This window comes from Galleria mellonella, unplaced genomic scaffold (genome assembly GCF_026898425.1).
Source record: "Galleria mellonella isolate WM207_F2 unplaced genomic scaffold, CSIRO_AGI_GalMel_v1 utg1432, whole genome shotgun sequence".
Taxonomy (NCBI): Eukaryota; Metazoa; Arthropoda; class Insecta; order Lepidoptera; family Pyralidae; genus Galleria; species Galleria mellonella.
Window position 1 is genome coordinate 1,394,300 of NW_026441998.1, and position 19,522 is coordinate 1,413,821.

The 19,522-nt window shown below is 30.7% G+C and overlaps 1 protein-coding gene across 2 annotated transcripts in view; it reads left to right on the top strand.

Moving 5' to 3' along the window:
• Positions 1-280: 280 nt before the first annotated feature.
• LOC113522752 (fibronectin type III domain-containing protein 5) overlaps positions 281-19,522 on the top strand; it is a 141,283-nt gene continuing 122,041 nt past the window's right edge. The window contains exon 1 of one of the 2 annotated variants that reach the window (XM_052891731.1): positions 281-601. The gene's annotated coding sequence lies outside the window, so the exon portion shown is untranslated. The remainder of the gene's footprint in view (positions 602-19,522) is intronic. The other variant, XM_052891730.1, reaches the window with a different exon arrangement.

Consider the following 19,522-nt stretch of genomic DNA (forward strand, 5'->3'; position numbering starts at 1 on the left):
ATTATTGATATTAGAGAGCGTTATCCTTACACTAAATTAATAATTATCATAGATTTTTGTGTGAACGCTTATTCAATACATAAGGAAATTTATAAATATCTTGAGTTAGCGAATGTAAAAGAAAAGAAAGTAGAATAGGTAAACTTTAGGTCAGCAATAAAATTTTCATTGAGATAAAATACATTGACACATTCACAATTTACAGAGCATTGACACAGTTCTTACCACATTGTCTACGTGTGTGACATGTTCAGCTGTAATTGACTAAAGTAATCATCAATACAGGCGTCGTAGTGCCAGCCCTACTTTCAACTAAACCGCCCGCCCTGAACCAATCCACGTTCAGTCGAAGTGAGATCGCTCATTACTCCGGCCGTGTTCAGGCGTCACTCGCGGAATTGAAATCTCAATCCGACCATTAATTCCAACAATTTAAATTTCGAATCGAGTTTCGAATATTATAGCTGTATGTGGATAGTTCTATGTGTCGCGCAAGGATGGTAACAGTGTCTCGGGTATTCTGCAAAAGTGCTAAAGTTTTCTGAAGTGTACGCGTGTGGAGTTGTTTGTGTGGCCGTCCTGATTTTTATATTTCGTAAAGGTGAGTTAAATATTTATTTTCGAATACGCACTTTGTGTAATAGGATTATTAAATACGTATAAATATTATATTTTTTTTTATCATTTCAACAATGTTAAATATTAAATCGGAGCACGTGTTTTTGTGTACACATACAAAAAATATATTGTATAAGTGTGTGTTGTGTATTGTTTTTTACCTATTATCATACACCTGTTTCTTTTATATTGTAAGTTTTATTTAAAATTATATATTTATGTATATATGTTATAATTATTTAAAAATATTACTCAAAGTAGTTTTTAAATATATATTTTATTTTGCTTATATAATAGTTAATAATTTACATAACTATTGTATTTAGTAGCTGTTATCTCATTTATTACCTATTAGAGAAGTAATCATGAATAAGGGACAAATTTAAGTGCAATATACTAATAGCATTATTTTTCTTAATTTTACTTAAAGTTACCCTTAAGTTACATTAAAAAGATTACTTATAGTAATAAGGTCGCTTTATTATAGACAAATTTATATTAGATTAGTTACAGATTTCTGAATCAGCATCAGAATTTGACTCTTACTCATTGTATGGAGTCAGTGAACTGACTCAAAAAATATACAATGAAAATTTAACAGTTATTTCTAAAGCAGCAGTGTCTTGAAACCACTTTACAAAATTGCAGGTCAGTGCTGACCTGTGTTGAATTTGGAATCAGTAACAGGTCCAATATAAACCTGCCACAGACGAAGATTTTAAATAGATACCGTAATTGAAAATATGTACCAATTCATTTCGGCTAAATTTAGAATCGGAGTTCACACATAAAAATGATGTTGTAGTTGTCAAAAGAGGCATTACGTCGTCATAGTCGTAGAATACTGACAGATCTGACAAATATTACATATATAGATCCGTCAGTATTCTACGACTATGATGACATTGATATTTTTGAAAAAGTATTAAAGCATAAGGTACGGAAGCGGTTTTTTAACAAATAGTTTTTATAGCACTCGCTACTTACTAATTTACTTTAGTAGTGTCATGATTAGTTTTCTTGAGGAATTAGATATTCTTGTGAAGTCAATTTCTTTGTATGTGTAACCTACTAGTACTAAATTGACCAGTAAAAAATATTCAAACTGACATGAGACTAAGCTGTAGGTAGCATAAAAGGTAAGACAAGTCGCAGGTTTTATTTCCGTACAAAATAAGCATTTTTGAGTGCATGCATTAAAAAAATGTAGTAAATCAGTACCTAGGACTTAGTCATACCTACAATCAGATGTTTGTATTTTTCAATTGTGTAGTACTTGTAGTATAAGTAGCAAGTTCGGCTTATTTTTTGTCTAGATGGCGCTATGTGATATGTCGTGTTCAGGTGTATATACGTATTTATTATTTAAACGGCTATTGTTAAACTATTAGCTAGAACGACATTACCTTCTCTTAATGGATTAATAATAGTTATACTGTCATTTCCTATATCCTCAAAAAAAGCAATGGTAATTACTGAATGGATCTATTCAAAAATAATATTTGATGTCATGAGAATAAAGTCAGCTCAATAACAAAAGACCCCAAAAGAAAAAGGTATAATCAAATAAATATAATAATAGGGATAATTATGAATAGTTTTAATGTCAGTTTAAGTCACAACATCCCCTTAGTTTACCAGAGGGAGTATTTGTACAAAAGTTGTTTTCTTAAGTACCCCTGTTTCATCTACGTACATATCTGTCAAGAAACAGCTGTTCTTGTATGGCTGTTTCGGTATAAAGGGTGGGATATGGCAATGTAATTACAGGACGCATAACACCTTAATCCGAGTGGAAAAGGATTGTTAGTGATGGGGTATAACATCCTCATTGTTAGCAGAAGAGGGTATATTAGGGCGACCTCCATATGGTTTAACTGGAAATTATCGTGATTAATTCTTCAAATTCGTTATGATAGACTGACTGACATGCATTGTCCTCATCTATCATCTCTAACTGGTGCCCCATCAGCATATACCGATAGCGCAGGCGGGTTACTATTTCATTTTCACTCATTAAAAAAACACTAATTCTCAGGAAAGGCAACGCATGATTGATATCCATAATGCTTGCTGGTCGTGTCTATAGACGATATTTACCACTTTCCATCACGTGGGCCATCAATTTATCATTCTAAATTAAATAATAGAAAGATTACACTGGTTCCAGTGCTCATCCTTATTAAAGATATATAATATTTACATAATATGATTATGCACATAATATGTTTATGTACTATTTTATTCCCTATGGTTGAATTTAACATGTTGTTTACGTCACATTAGTCAGCGCGTTCTAACAAATGAGATATAAGCACGCTTATGGTGACAGTCCGGACAGTGAGTGAATATAATGTGTAAAGAAATTTATGAGTGTAGAGAAGGTAAAGGAAATACGGCTGGGTACGCGAAACAGTTCTGTTATCTGTGTCTACCTTGATAGAAAAAAGCATGAGTTTGCAATACTAAAAGTTTCAAAACGGTATAATATTACATACATCATATAGGACTAGATAAATTGTTGAGTATTAAAAAAGTAACTATCAACATTCAGTTGTCGGTTAACGTACTTTTTTTTAATACAAAACAACTTTCTCAGTATTGCAAGTAATACGATTCAAACTTCTCTAAACCAGCAGATATTTTTCCTCATGTGCATGGATATTACAGACATATTAATGTATTACTAGGTGTATTTAACCGTTTTTCCTGCATGATTCAGTACGTAATGTATATATACAGTAGGTAGGCAATAGTACATAGGGATCTATTAATAAAATAAAGGATATAATCTACCTTATGACCAAATTTTATTAAAATTCATTGAACCATTTATTGAATCATTTAAGATTAATTGAGTAACAATAATTCAACCATTTTTACAAACTATCACATTTATAATTTTATTAATCCTTGCTCGTCACTTTGTCCGTGTGACTGTAATATGTTTAGTAACCAGTAGTTTAGGGATCAAAAGAAGCGTATATTCTTTCCCATTCCACATTTTTTTTATACGACTTAGAATGGCAAACAAGCTGACGGTCCACCTGATGGAAAGTGGTAACCATCGCCTATAGACATACGTATAAAATTAAGTATACACATAGTGTACACCTAAGCCACCATACCATAGACGTGTATACCTAATTTTATAGTAATTGATTAAGCCATTAAGGCGTTATAAGGAAACAAACTCACTTTCATATTTTTAATACTAGTAAGGATTGGAATAACAAAAACCATTTTGACAACATATATATCAATTTTAAGTTGGTCAAAGAAATTATTAAAGATAAGTATCATACTGAAGCATCTGATGCTAGTTTTTACTCATTTCTATTCTTTTTTTTTATAAAACGGATATGACAATATTATATGTATTTTTACTTTTCAATTTAACCTTTCACCTTTATTTCAAATAGTAATATTATACTTCGGTATCCCTATTCATGCACTCACTGACGAATCGTTTAAATGTAAGATATAAATTCACTTACATAAATAAGTTGGGCTATATTTGCTAAAGCGTTTGAAGAGACACGAGCATCTATGTATGTAGATAGTGGGGTCGATTCTAAGGCGCCTTGATTTGATATCACTGAAAAATGTTTAGTGTAAAGACTAATATGGACTAATTGTGTAATAGTTTTAATTCAAAATTATTATTACTATTATTAATTATGATTTATGATGGTGCATAAAACAGTAGTTTCGAAAAATAATCAAACTGAAGTGAAATAACGCTCAGAATCGATCCCTGTATGTACGTTATGCTAAAACTATGAAAATTTATGAGATATACATACATAGAAAATTAGATATTATTATTTAATCTTTACTATTATCCTTTATTGTGAACCAATGTTGAGAATCAAATGTTCTCCTTTTTTATTTTGTAATAATTTATTATTGTTTGTGCGAGTTAATAAAAAGACAGAAATCAAGCAGTGGAGAGACCATCAGTATATTATGGTAAAGAAGACATTAGAGGGAGAGGTTGTACAAAAGTCGTTTGCTTGAGCACCTCTGTCTCATTCGTGTTTCTATCATGAAGAGGATGTGTTTACATAGCTGTATTTCAGTTTGAAGTGTGGGATATAGCAATAAATTTACAAGATACAGAGGAATAACCTTAGTCCTCAGGAATGGCAACACATGGGCGGTATTATGGGCGAAACAGTATATTCTGCCCATTGTACTGCTCATGTCTATAGGCGACGGTTACCACTTTCCATCAGGTGGACTGTCAGTTTGTTTGACATTCTAAGTTGCATAAAAAAGACAGTAAAAAAGAAACTATAGAAAAAGAAGTGATAAATGTAAGAAGAAATTAAATTTAAATTATTAACAAGAAATATATAAAAAATTTCTAAGTTGTAGTACTTTACATGATAATATGCAATGCTTCATAAAGACATTTAAAAGAATGAAGTATATATCTACTTCATGTTTTTTTAGTTATGCATACGAATTAATTACGCATTAAATTACGCAAATAAATTCTCTAACACAAAGCGTTTACATCATTTTATTAATATATACAAATATTATTCGGGAAGAGATATTTTTTCTCGTATAAGATTTTGTATTTCCAATCGACAGGGCTATCTTAACTTTAGAGACTGCTACCTAGAAATAGAGATAATAGGATTGTTAGTAATGGAGTCTAATTGTTAGCAATACGCCCCTTCAGGTTGACCTTTAACCATATCTCTCATCTCTTACTCTTGGGGATGACTTCTTCTTGAGCATCTTGTGTTTATCTTGAACCAGCATTTAAGATTCCTGCAATTTTACAAATATGATTACAATAAAAAGTAATCGCGAAAAGATTTAATCTAAGTATTAAATTTTAATCAATTTCGTTCAGTTTTTTTATACGCAAAAAAAGTAAAAATAATCAAAATAATATACACGTAGGAATCATCTGAATCTTTAGTAGATATTAGTAGGATTAGCAAGCTAAGCGTCTAATTGCCACAAATTTATACTGAACGTTGTGGTGTAAAGCCAAGTTAATTAGTCGGCAATTAGCATTCTATAGCATCAATCAATTTTAATTAAAAGTCAAACCATGCAACGATCAAGCGCTATATATATGATACCTTAATAATTTGTCTAGCGAGGCTTCTATCTTTATTAAAAAAAAAACATTCAAAATATGTAATTTTGAATGATTTTTTAATAAAGAGATAATTAAAAATAACGCAGCTTCTTTAGTATTATAAATATAAAGAAGAATATAATCTCTATTGAGGTAATCAGAGGCATTTGTCGACTTAGCTTTATTTATTTTGTAAATTGTAATGTTAATACTACATTTTAGTATTCTCAATTTATGCTATGATAGTAGGTATTGTCTGTAAGAATTTTTATAATGCTATAACGACATCATTTGTGTACCTATATTGATTATTTTTTAAGCTGTTGTTTTTTACTTATTCCAATAATTAAATACATATACGCGTTCGTCATTCACTGTTCACCCCAATGGTTGATTGGTAGAGAATATTACTCATTAAGTCCGCCTTTTGCACCATATTTTCCTTTGATAAATAAAGTTATTCAAATAAATAAATATAATTTCAGGAATTCTTGTATTGTAATTTCTTAGATGGTGGATTTTCGGATGCTTTATCAACGGGATCTAGTAAAAAATCAGTGCTGAGTCGACACATACTCCTAGTCAACACAAACTAAATAAGATTATAGCACATACATTATTATAATAAATAAATTATCTTATATATACAAATCCGGGCATTATTTAGCCACTTTTATGTTAGTCCTTGTAGACCAGTGACAAACAAATCTATCAGCAGATATAAGTAAACATGAAAAAATATATCTGATGCTGCTGTCTCATTCTATTATGAATTCTAAGCTATTTGCTTACCCCTAGTCTAGGAGGGCAGATATCTTAAGCGGTAGATGAACGAAATCAACTGATAAAGGCCTCTTTCCTTAAGTATATCTCTTGCTTCGTTTACTTTCATAACTTGTTTCATGCATAACGCCAATTTCGGAGGCTTTTGATCCTTGAGACGTACTATTTAAGGGTCAAAAGCCTTCGAAATCGACGAAGGTCAATCTGATCATAATTGTTAGTCTAGATCTCCCTCGTTATCTGCATCCTCCCACCTTATTTATGTACACTTTATTGCACCATTTATAAAATAGTAAACACATTTAACTGTAATAAGAAATGATACAAAAGGCGGCCTTATCGCTAAGCAATCTCTTCCAGACAACCTTTGGGTAGAGAACATTGAGAAAAAAAAGAAAATAAAGGGTAGGTGGCGCACTATTATATTAGTACTATTATATATAGACAAATATATACAAAGATATATACATATACATGTATATACATATATATATACATAAACACCTTCATATTGTATTCGACATTCTTTCTAGATGTTCAAACTATCGTAATTCTTTCGTCCTTAATGCCACCTAATATTAGGATGTTTATCATTTAGTCGCTATTAGAAATTTTATTGACCGTGTGGTTTTTGCTTAGATTGGGCCGCCCTTTCCTTTCCCATGGGTGTCGTAAGTGGCGATCAAGGGAGGGCGAAAAGGTAGCAGCATTCTTCTTAAAACATCTCTAAAGCCTAACTGTGGTTGCCAATTGGCCTGCCAAGTGCGGAACTACTGGAAAAATCCTCCAAAGAAGAGGCTTATGTGCAGCAGTGGATAGTTAAAGGCTGATGATGATGATGATGAAAAATTTTATAGTGAGACATCGGACATTGCTTTGTTATTGGTACGCTTACTGATATGATACGTTAGGTAGTTTTACAGTAAGTCACTTTTGGTACCGCAATTATCGCTTGGTTTGTTGTAAATATATAGTCAGTACTTATACCTGTTTTCTTACAAATAAAATTTCAACGTTCAATTATAGTCAATTTTTATGATTTTTCAACATTATTTAATAACTAGCGGCTCGTCCAGGCGTCACACGGGACGACGAACGGGAACGCTTCTCCCGTTTTCCTAACATTTCCCTTCACTGTTCTGCTTCTATTAATCGTAGCGTGATGAAAAGTATACTATAACCTGCCCAGGAGCATGAAGAACAATTGCACCAAGTTTCGTTAAAATCCGTCGAGTAATTTTTGTTTCTATAACGAACATACAGACAGACAGACAAAAATTTTACAGATTGCATTTTTGGCATCAGTATCGATCACTAATCACCCCCTGATAGTTATTTTGGAAATATATTTCATGTACAGAATTGATCTCACATACAGATTTATTATAAGTATAGATAAAATAGATATTGTATCGCAATTGTATTACTTTGAAACTACTCTCTTTGAAACTCCTTTGAAAATAATTATCACTTGCTTCGTGTTACAGAAATTGCACAAAGCCGTCGTCCGGTTAGTTAAGCAACAGACTTTTAATATACTATATTTTTTGCAATTCGAAATGATAAACAAGCAGACGACCTTTTTGATGGAATATGGTATCGTTGCCATAGACATGAATAATGTATATCACTGAATCTCCGTGGCGCTCTTTATGAATTGTCTTTTATATCCGGATTATGGTGTTTTTATGTCGATTGCTCTGACAATCTGAAATATCACTGCTATTTTTTACCCTTCAAATTGAAATATAGCTATGCAAGTACAGCTATTTCACGGCAGGTACACAAGTAGAACAAAGACACTCAAGAAGACTTTTGTATAAAGTTTCTCTATAGTAAAATCGTGTAAACCATAATAAAAATAATTAACATCAGAGGGCATTATCCTGAATCAATTAGTAGTAGTAATTACAGGAGTAGTAATTAAAGGAATAATTTACATTAAAAATACAACATCACTTCGTGTTTGTATTGAGTTTATATTCTAATTCACGTGTGAATTTTCAGAGATGGGAATGTTAATATCAGCTTTAATGACTCTTCCATCTACGCTTTCCCAGTTTGAATAGCTTTAAGTGTAAATATTAGGATTGAGGGATGCAGACTGAAATAAACATTTGCTTGCTACAAGTTTACTGGAGAATCTTTGTACTAAATTGACATGTTTATTTCATTCTGTGTTCCCAATTTCATGTTAACGAATGAGCACTTTTCTGTTTTGAAAAGAAAATTAATTAATATGACCATTTTGATTTGTTTAGTTTATTGTAATCGATATATTTATTATTTATTTAGTATTTACATTATAAATATATTGATCAATATAACTTGTATAGTGGTATTGAAAGAAATGAAAAGTGAAGTATGCATGCATTTGCGAATGACTGTGTTACAGTTTGTAAAGAGTAGAATATGTCTGTAATTCTTTTAATAATATATAATATAACGCAGTTTTTGTTTTTTTTTTTGTAATGGATTATAATTAACTTTGGTATTAAAAGAAATGAAAAGTGAAGTATGCATGCATTTGCGAATGACTGTGTTACAGTTTGTAAAGAGTAGAATATGTCTGTAATTCTTTTAATAATATATAATATAACGCAGTTTTTGTTTTTTTTTGTAATGGATTATAATTAACTTTGGTATTAAAAGAAATGAAAAGTAAAGTATGCATGCATTTGCGAATGACTGTGTTACAGTTTGTAAAGAGTAGAATATGACTGTAATTCTTTTAATAATATAAAATATAACGCAGTTTTTGTTTTTTTGTAATGGATTATAATTAACTTTGGTATTAAAAGAAATGAAAAGTAAAGTATGCATGCATTTGCGAATGACTGTGTTACAGTTTGTAAAGAGTAGAATATGACTGTAATTCTTTTAATAATATATAATATAACGCAGTTTTTGTTTTTTTTTTGTAATGGATTATAATTAGCTTACTTTGATAATTAGTATTGTTCTTTTTATTGGCTAATATTAGTCGTTATAGCACTAAGGGATTCATTATCATTATCATCATATCACATATAACATAGCCCTCCCTCATAGACTATCATAAGGAACGGTCTCGAGCTACTTGCATCCACTGACTTCCTGTAGTGCATTAGAGGTCGTTGCTTCATCTAGTGGGTGGTTGTCCTATACTGCGTTTGCTTGTAGCAGAACTCAGTACACCAAGGGGATATATTTTATAAGTTAATTAACTGACCCGGCAAACGTTATTTAATCCCCTGCTGTCACTTACCGGGTTTTTTTAATTTTTTTCGTATTGGGATAAAAACTGCCCTGTCTTTGCAACTGAGCCAACAACACAATTACGAAAGATTGTAAAAATTGAGCGGAGATTAGCTTGATTGAATGCGAGATTTTTATATGTACCTTCCTCGCGTGAAGTAGTATATAAAATGGCCTATGTTCTAAGTTAGTGTAGTCTATCCGTGTACCAAGTTTAATTCAAATCTGTCATAGTTTTGCGTGAAATAGTCACACACATCCATCTATTCGCACAAACTTTCGCGTTTATAATACCAACATTATATTATTATTAACTTTATTGGATTACTTGTTAGTACCACTTGGTAAATTAATAGAGCAATTCGAATAAAACTTGAGTTTAAACTACATTATGACACTTCAAACACTTGTTGCATTTATTAAGGTAACACAATGCACACTAGAATAAATATTTAAAATTCTAAACATAGAAAACATTGTTGATATAACATAGAACAAATGAAATAATTACGTATGTTGTAGTTTACATCGTCTAACGTTATGCAAAATACCGAAGACAAATTTAAAATGCCTTTAGTTTTGTAAAATAATACGAAATACAATGTACAAAGGTTTAAAATTGTATTTATTAATTTTAAGCTTACTACATGTAGTTGTAGAAAAGCCACATAGAAAAAGTTTATGGAAAACGTTAAAGTTACTGAAAAAAAGTAAGAGTTTAGGTTTTCAGTTGGATTGGTATTATAATATTATTAATTTTATAAACAATGAGATGACTATGTTATTATAATGGACAAAGCATAAAAAAATATAAAAAGTAAATACTTATTGAATAGCCCTTATCTATGAGCGCGGTTCACGGCTGTGTTACGAGCAGCACTTCGCTACCAGTGAGCTGTAATCGAGTTCAGTTACCCTCAATTTAAAATTCGAGCAATGCTGTTATAAATAATTAGAATAAAATGGTTTATTTATTTATCTACTTAAAATTCTCAAATCAAATGCATGTTTTTTTTTTATTTTCAGTTGTGATGATCATTCCATTTTTCTTAATATTCCATTAATATCTTAGAATGCATTCCCATAAGAGTAGCATATCCTACTCTTATTATATAGCCTAAATAGCTTAGAATTTAAGTTTTGTTTTAAGCTTTGTTTTTTTAACAATTAAAAAGGTGATAAAAATAATGACAACCTAATGTAAGTATTCTTACTTCGTTACTATACGGAACGGATTCACATGTATTATTATAAAAGTCATAATAAATAAAAATCATGTCAAAATGAACACAAACGGACCCTTCAACGATTTACCTTCCGTATTTTACCAAACGACGATCATTTGCAACATGACGACGCTGTTTCTAAACGGACAAATTATATGAAATGCCAACAACATATTGACTGAATAAAAAAAATAATTATATTATAAATGAGGTCTTAGATTAATGATTGGTCTCATTAATCAAAGAATAAGGTATTCAAACTAAATACTTATGAATATGTTGGTAATAATTTACATTCAAAACACTTTGAATATTATACATACATCAAACATTCTTTATTTGAAATTAATTTAAATAATAAATATGCCAATTTTAACCCTTTTCAGCGGAGACCCATGTCATTTTTCGTATACAAAAAGTTACGTAAAGTGAACTTATTTCAAATCTGAAATCCCTCTGGGAACATTTGGACGATTGAAGCTTGCGATTCGGCAACACAAAGCAAATTTACTTGCACTCTCAGCCTGTTACTTCAATTAGCACAGGGTTAACACTAAGTTGTTATAAGATAGTAAAATAATTTGTATTTGAATAATAATTTATGTATTTAAATGTAACAGTAAGAATAAGAAAATTCATAAGAAATACACGAAAAAGAAATGAAATTAACTTATACGAGTATCAATTAAACTAATAGCCTTAGCCTACTTTTCTTCACAAGCATATAGCATCGTGTTCTATTATTTTTTTCTCACAATATTCTGTGGATAAAAAACAAAATACTCTCATTATTCGAAAATTAAATCAAAATTAATGATGTAAGAAAAGATATTCGCCTTAAGCTTATGAAGGGCTCTCCGAAGTTATTACCAGAAATATAAAATAAGTACCACACTTAAGTTGTGGTATAAACCACAGTTTATTTCTGAACTTAAGTATCCATTACGGGATATAACTCCGTAGGTGGTATGTGGGTACGTACGGGCATGGATTTATTCTACTGTTTATACCCGAAGTGAGAACGGACCTTTAATAAATCTAAACGAGTCTGTCCAACCGCACATTTGTTATTCTTGTTGAGGGCAATGATTTTTTTCTAATTCTATTCCCAGTCCACAAAGAGGAGGATTATTATATTATTACTTAGTCTATCTAGAGTAATATATGAGTAAATTATGATATATTAATATATGAACCCGCCTGCCAAGCGTGGTAACTACTGGCAAAACTCCCCTTATGCCTTATGCCCTTTCCCCCCGGAAAGCTCATGTTTAACAGTGGACAATTAACAGCTGAAATGATGATGACGAAATATTGATAGTACATTAAAAAAAATTACGACTAAAATAAGACACGAGAAATAGATACATCACAGATAAAAAATACAAGTTATAACTTAAGATTTTACTGTTCACTTTTGTCTACAAAATATAAGGCTATTTAATGAAGTTTAAATAAAAAATGAGCAAAAATATAATAAAATGCACACGGTTTGTTTGCTCTCAATTAGCCGCAACCGTAATTGCCAGGTGAAAATATTTTTGTTAAATTTTCTCTCATTATGCTTTTTGTTGAGATTTACATCAAACAAAAGTTAATTCTAATTTATTTAGATATTAACGATGTGGTTATCCACAATTTAATACGTAGGTCTTCATCCCCAATATTATAAGTATAGTCGAGATTTTATATTGTCAAGAGACAACAAAAGAACGAATTTACTATCACTTTTATATACAATATATTAGAAAGGACTTACGCTGGAAAAGCTGTATATATATATTAAGTAATAATTATCTTGCAGTGAATTTACAAGGTATAGAGGAATAACATCTGAGTCCTCAGAAATGGCATTCATGGGATATCATAGGCGAAACAGTATACTATGTTATGTTCATGGTACTGCTCATGTCTATAGGCGACGGTAAATACTTTCCATCAGGTGGGCCGTCAGCTTGTTTGCCATTCTAAGTTGCATAAAAAATCTTAATAGAAATCTGTAGCTGGCAGTTACCATCATCATCATATCTGCGCTAATAAGTTCTCTTAGTTACCTCTTACAATACGCAGGGGACAGGAAGGTCCATTCTATGTCAGGATCACACGGCAAGCTTACCACATTTACCATACCACAAATTAAGTTAAAATAAATATACCAACCAATATTTTCCCGTACCGGAATGCTCGTAAAATGATCACTTGTTTTTATAAATAATCTGGTTTATTTAATCTATCAATCAAGACGAGACTACTCCATAGATCTTCGCAAAGAGTGTTTTATGTCTTTTCAATTTTATTTATGTTTACTTCATTATTTATCTAAGTTATTGCAAGTAACACCAGAATGTAATCTATCAACCTGCATCCGGAGTATAATAGATCAGTATACATAGATGTATATATAGCATACGAGTATATAGAAGAGCTATTTACTGGTTGTGCCTAGACTAGTTGTATATTTCAACTTTGCTTATGTTAATAATGATTTACTTAGTATGTAGCTACAATTGATTGTGTCAATGCAGGATTTGATCTTTTTGTGTAAGCACCAAATATAATTCCAATTTGTCTATTAATTTACGCGGCGGAAAATCGATGACCGAAGATCAGATAATTGTAGTTGTCTGTATGATTAATAATAAACATAAAAAAACATGCTTACAAATTTGACTCATTGGTGCTTATGTTTCATCATCATCACATCAGCCTTTAACTGTCCTTTGCTGAACATAAGCCTTTTCTTGGGGAGTTTTGCTAGTAGTTGTCACGTTTGGCAAGCGGATTGGCAATCGCAATTAGGCTTTAGAGATGTGTTATGAGCTGCTGCCCATCCCTCGTCTTCTTAGTCGTCTCTTACGATACCCACGGGAAAGGGAAGGGGTGGCCTATTCTATGCTGGGATCAGACGACCAATGTTAATATTTCTTACCTAAAAATATGAATGTGAAAATTGGTTTCAAGTATGATTTCTGTACATTAACATAAACAAATTACGTTAGGTGTATGAATTTAAAAAAAGTGAAAACAATATAAATAATATGATAGATTATTTGATAGAAATGCAGAGGTTTTCTTAAGAGTCTACAGATTTCTTTAGGGTCGGCAATGCGCGTGTAATGCCCCTAGTATTGCAGGCGTTCATAAGCTACGCTAATCTCTTACCATCAGTGGGGTCGTATGTTTATTTGCCACTTCAGTGCTGTAAAAAAAAAACAATCCTTCATTCTTCTCAATAGTTTATTATTTTTATCTATATTGTATAATTATTATGTCGTAATGATCTTTCCTGTCTGCTAAATTTAAAATTAAAACTTTTGCGGTGTTAATCGGAGTAATAAACCATCAGACCAGGATTAATTTAAATAATTTATTATTATGTAACATTTTGGCTTCAAGTATAAAACATTAATCATACGCAACAACTCCGGATATTTGATGTTTGCGGGACACAAAGGTAATTTCCGTTGATACGTGACGAGTGTTGTACAAATATAGAGCAATCTCAATATACAAAAGTGGGGAAAAGAAATTGTTAGTAAATGGGGGCTGTGAGAACAGCTCCTTTTCTAGAAATGTACCCTATCAAGTGGACCTACACGCGATTCTCTCTGGAAATCATCATTAATTTTGATGAATATGTCATGATGGGCCAATTAATCTGCTTTCATGCTCACCTATCATCCTTCATTGATACTTCGCCAACGTATATCGATAGCTACGCTAATATCATGAATTAATATACATATATACATATATATATATAAAGTGGGGAAAGGGGTTGCTAGTAATGCACCCTATCAGGCCGACCTCCACGCGTTTCACCTTGGAAACTATATTTGTTAATTCTTGTTGAATTCATCACGATGGACTAATATTTTATCCAGACCTATCTATCACCTTTCACTGGTTCTCCCCAGTGTATACTGATAGCAAAGGTGGGGATACCATTTTCTCTTCTATTAAAAAATATACACAATTAGGTTTGTTTGTTCTGCAAAAACAAAGACTTGAATCATAACAAATACACCAATGAATGAGAGGTTCCGTTTGACATATTAGATTGAAAATATTTGCATTGTGAACGTGGGATCGTGTGTCAATAAGGGTACTTTTATCACAACAAAGAGAAATTTCTTTAGCAGAGAAAAACAACAGCTTCAGTCACCATAAAATTAATGTGAGGCCAACAATAGAGTATAATCTGTCTACTGCAAAAATAAGTTTATAAAATAGTTTTAAAATTTTTGAAGTATTGGTTAGTTAAATGTACAAGTATCTACAACCCGTAAGATGACGATTTGACTATATTTATTATTACTATCGGAATATAGATTTTTTTTAAGACTAGTTTTTTGCTGTATACTTTGTAATAAAGCGTGAATTTTGGAAGTGGAAATACTAAGTAAGAAACCAGTTTTAGATGGTGTATAAAGAGAAAACATATTCTAGATTTTATGTTAGATCTTCAGGTATACAACTATAAATACTGCATCTAATTTGATGCAGCAGTTTTGCGTGATGTCTAAACAAACGTATTAACAGATACGTTTGTTTAGACATCTTAATGCATGATGCAAAAACAATATTTTTCTATGAGATTATATTTGGGAAACATTGACATTACCAATAAGTACTGACTAAAGGCGGCGCTTTAATTTTATAAATCTTACTGAGTGAATCGAATATATATATATATATATATATATATATATATATATATATATATATATATATATATATATATATATATATATATATATATATATATATATATATATATCGTGCGCTAAAAGGTAATATATAAACAAGTTATTTACACATCCTATTATTAATATTATAAATGAAAAAGTTTGTAAGGATGGATAGGCAGATGGGTGAATGGATATTTGGTCCTTTTTCATACAAAAACTACAAACAGATTCAATTGAAATTTAAACTGTTTGTAGCTTACACGGGTAGGTTATATCCCAACTTTGGACATATGATACTTTATGTACTGATTTACGCAGATAAAGCCGCGAGATAGAGCTAGTTTATAACGTTAGTAAGGATTATAAATATGTGTAAACTAAGCCTGTAATTAAAGTACAATATGTTAATTGAATTTTATGAGAAACCCGTGGAACATAAATGCCTGTTAATAGGTTATATTAATCAAAACAACTGGAGTAATTTGCATAAAATTTCTCATAGATTTATTTACTCAAATCTACCCTTTCATTGTGATTCTAACCACTTGAGTAATCGAGCAATAATATCTGACTAAGGAAATTTGAGAAAATTGATGTTACGATTTAATAAATAAATGGTTTCAGAAAATAATTTCTTAAGTATTATAATTATATAAAATGTATATAATTATTTACAAACATATATATAAAAAATGGGAATTAATGCTTTCATTTAGGTAAACTACGATAACTTATTTTTATAAAAAAAAACATTGTTGTAAATTATTGAATAGCTTTTTCTATTTTTAAATAATGAAAAAGAAATACTTTTTCGTTTACACAAATAGATAAATGTTTCAATTCATTTTGTAGTAAGGGGCACAGTTCCTAATTCCGACAGCTATTTGGCCGAAAAGCAATTTGTTAAGCGGCCAATTAAGGGAAAAACGTGAATTACCGACACGCATGCTCCGGTGACCTTGCTCTGTACGATATTTGGTAGTAATAACCCTAAAATCGGTACTCTCTTAGCAAAATACATACATACATTAAGTAAATAAATAAATTTATTATCTATATGCTTGAAAGTAAATATATTTATAAATAATTTTTTTTTATACGACTTAGAATGGCAAACAAGCTGATGGCCCACCTGATAGAAAGTGGTAACGGTCGCCTATAGACATGAGCCATGGACATACTAATAAAATCTAAACTCCGTTAAGAGTTTGTTACTTTAACTTTTTTTTACTATTGATTTAAATACTAAAAATATTAGTTTCTATTTGGAAACTAGTTTCCCTAGATATGTTTGGACAAAAAAATCTTTATTTAAAAACATTTCGGTTGTTACAAAATTGTATTTACGAAATTTTACCACACAAACTCTCTATTTATTTATTATATTTCAGTATATTCAGACTTTTATGTAGTATGTAAAAAACACCACGTTAGCCATTAGCACACCATTTTTAGTACGTTTTTTGATACCTGATACTTCATCTGGTGGATGAATGAGACAAATGTAATAGTTAATATTTTTATTAGAACGAAAGTAGAGAATTAGTTTAAAAGCAATTGTGGGTGTAGAGATAAGAAAATGTAAGTAATATTGGCCCGGGCATGTGCTAAGAATATCAGATAAGAAGCTTAGATAATAGATATTAATAAATATTATATTATACTAATGTATGATGTATGCAATGGAGAAGACCCAGTCTAATCTATATATATTAAGAACTTTTTGTGTTCTATATGTATGTAAGAAATAGCTGTATCCCACGGCTTTGCCCACATTAGGAATATATCCTAACATATAAAATTATGTACTATATTCAAATCTGTTCAGTAATTTTTGCATGAAAGAGTAACAAACATGGATCCATCCATCCATCTTTACAAGCTTTCGTATTTATAATGTTAATACGCTTGAAGACTGTTTTCATATCCGGCTCAAAGGACCACAAAGCCTGTTAATGAAAGGGCTTATTTTTAAATTTTCTTAGTTTATTAAACAAACACTAATAAATTGACATAGCACATCATTCAGTACATGTGGACTAGTCATTGAGAAGACTACAGTATAATATTGCCACTTATAAACTATATTTCTTTTAAATATGATTAATTTTTTTTTTAAGTTTATGTTCTGTATTGAAAAAGGACTTTGACACTCGGTTCTTTCTGTCTAGCTCGCAAGAGATTTGACATAAAAATTTATAGTTTAATATTCCACCGACTTCTGTATGCTGACTTCGGTAGTGCAGGTTTTGACAAATAGTGGAAGCATTAACTTGTCTGAACAGGGACAATACTGGCTGATTATTCAGAGTGCTCTGGATGCAAATTTAGCTGTCAAGAGGTTTTTAAAAGATGTGATTTTTCCACTGGAGTTTACTCTAAATATAGATATATATATAGTTATATCCTCTTAGAGGAAATATAACATACGCATTGTTAACTTATGAAGGAAGTAGGAAATAGGCGTTTTCTCGAAGGGAATCACGCAAAACTTTACTTAACATTAGTATGTGTTTGTGGTAGGAAGTACACATTCATTCACATTACACCACATAATCTCAATAAATCATAATAAAACATTTTTTTTTAAATGATGATTGAACGTGATAACCTCGCCTGTGCTACCGGTATACGCTGGCAGGGTGCCATTGAGAGATGATAGATAGAGAGATAGGAGGATGAAAGTAGGTCTGTTGGCCCATTGTGACGAATATATCAAGAATTAATCATGATGATATCAAGAGGTAATCTCGTAGAGGTCAACCTGACAGATTACGATTATATTACTATCAATGAGTCTGCTAGTTCCAGTTACTAACAATTCCTTCTTTCGGGCGCGTTTACAGATATTATTACTGAAGAGTTCTATTTACAGGGTACGGAGGCATAAATGTAGTAATAGACTATTATACCTCCGTGCGAAGAGTATGGGCATTACAGTGTTATCTATGATATACATGGCTTCATTCATGAGTATAGTATATGATTATCACTTTTCATCAGTTGGGCTGTGGAGTTTTCTCTGAAAAATTTCGATTTGGTATTTGGAAAACAAAGTTTAAAGATTCGCGAATGAATTGAATCAACCAACAGTATTTTTTATGTTTGTAATAGAAACCATTGAATTACATTATATTTATATAGAGATTAGAAGACAATACATAAGTTAAACAACATCTTCATATTCGATGTTTGTGTACAAACTTTGCATTATATCTCTCGTAGTATGCGTAGACTATATACATTATGAGAGAAGTTCTAAACTGATTCACCTCTGTTGCTGTTCAGACTTCAGACAGGATTATTAAAATTCAATGAACAGCAATGTGGGTATCATGTATGCTGATCGTTACCTTTATTACATGGACCATAAAGTTGAAAATCGTTGAAATGTATTCAGTTACTTTATCTACATACATGGATTTATTATTCATAAGTGCACTTTGCGTTGAAAAGTTATAGTTGAAACCTAGAGTTTTGATACCTTGCATTAACAATGATTTAATATTAAGGAATATGTATAACAGTAAAAGAATATCCCTATTCATGATTTTGAGAGTAATTCTGATTCAATATTTTTTTTTATTTATAATAATTATTTAATTTTTGTTTATACATGGTAATGATTTCAAAATACTAACTTTTTATATAATTATATAATACATACCTATACAAATAAAATCAGAAACAAATCTATACATTAATAAATAAAATATTTATAATAAGTAAATGATGGAATAATACATTTAATTAAAAAACTACATTCATTTAACAAAGAAACAAAAGAATGATTAGAAATAACATCCATATTTAAATTAAATAAAAAAGGATTTAAAACAAACATGAGAGAAAATTTCTTTATC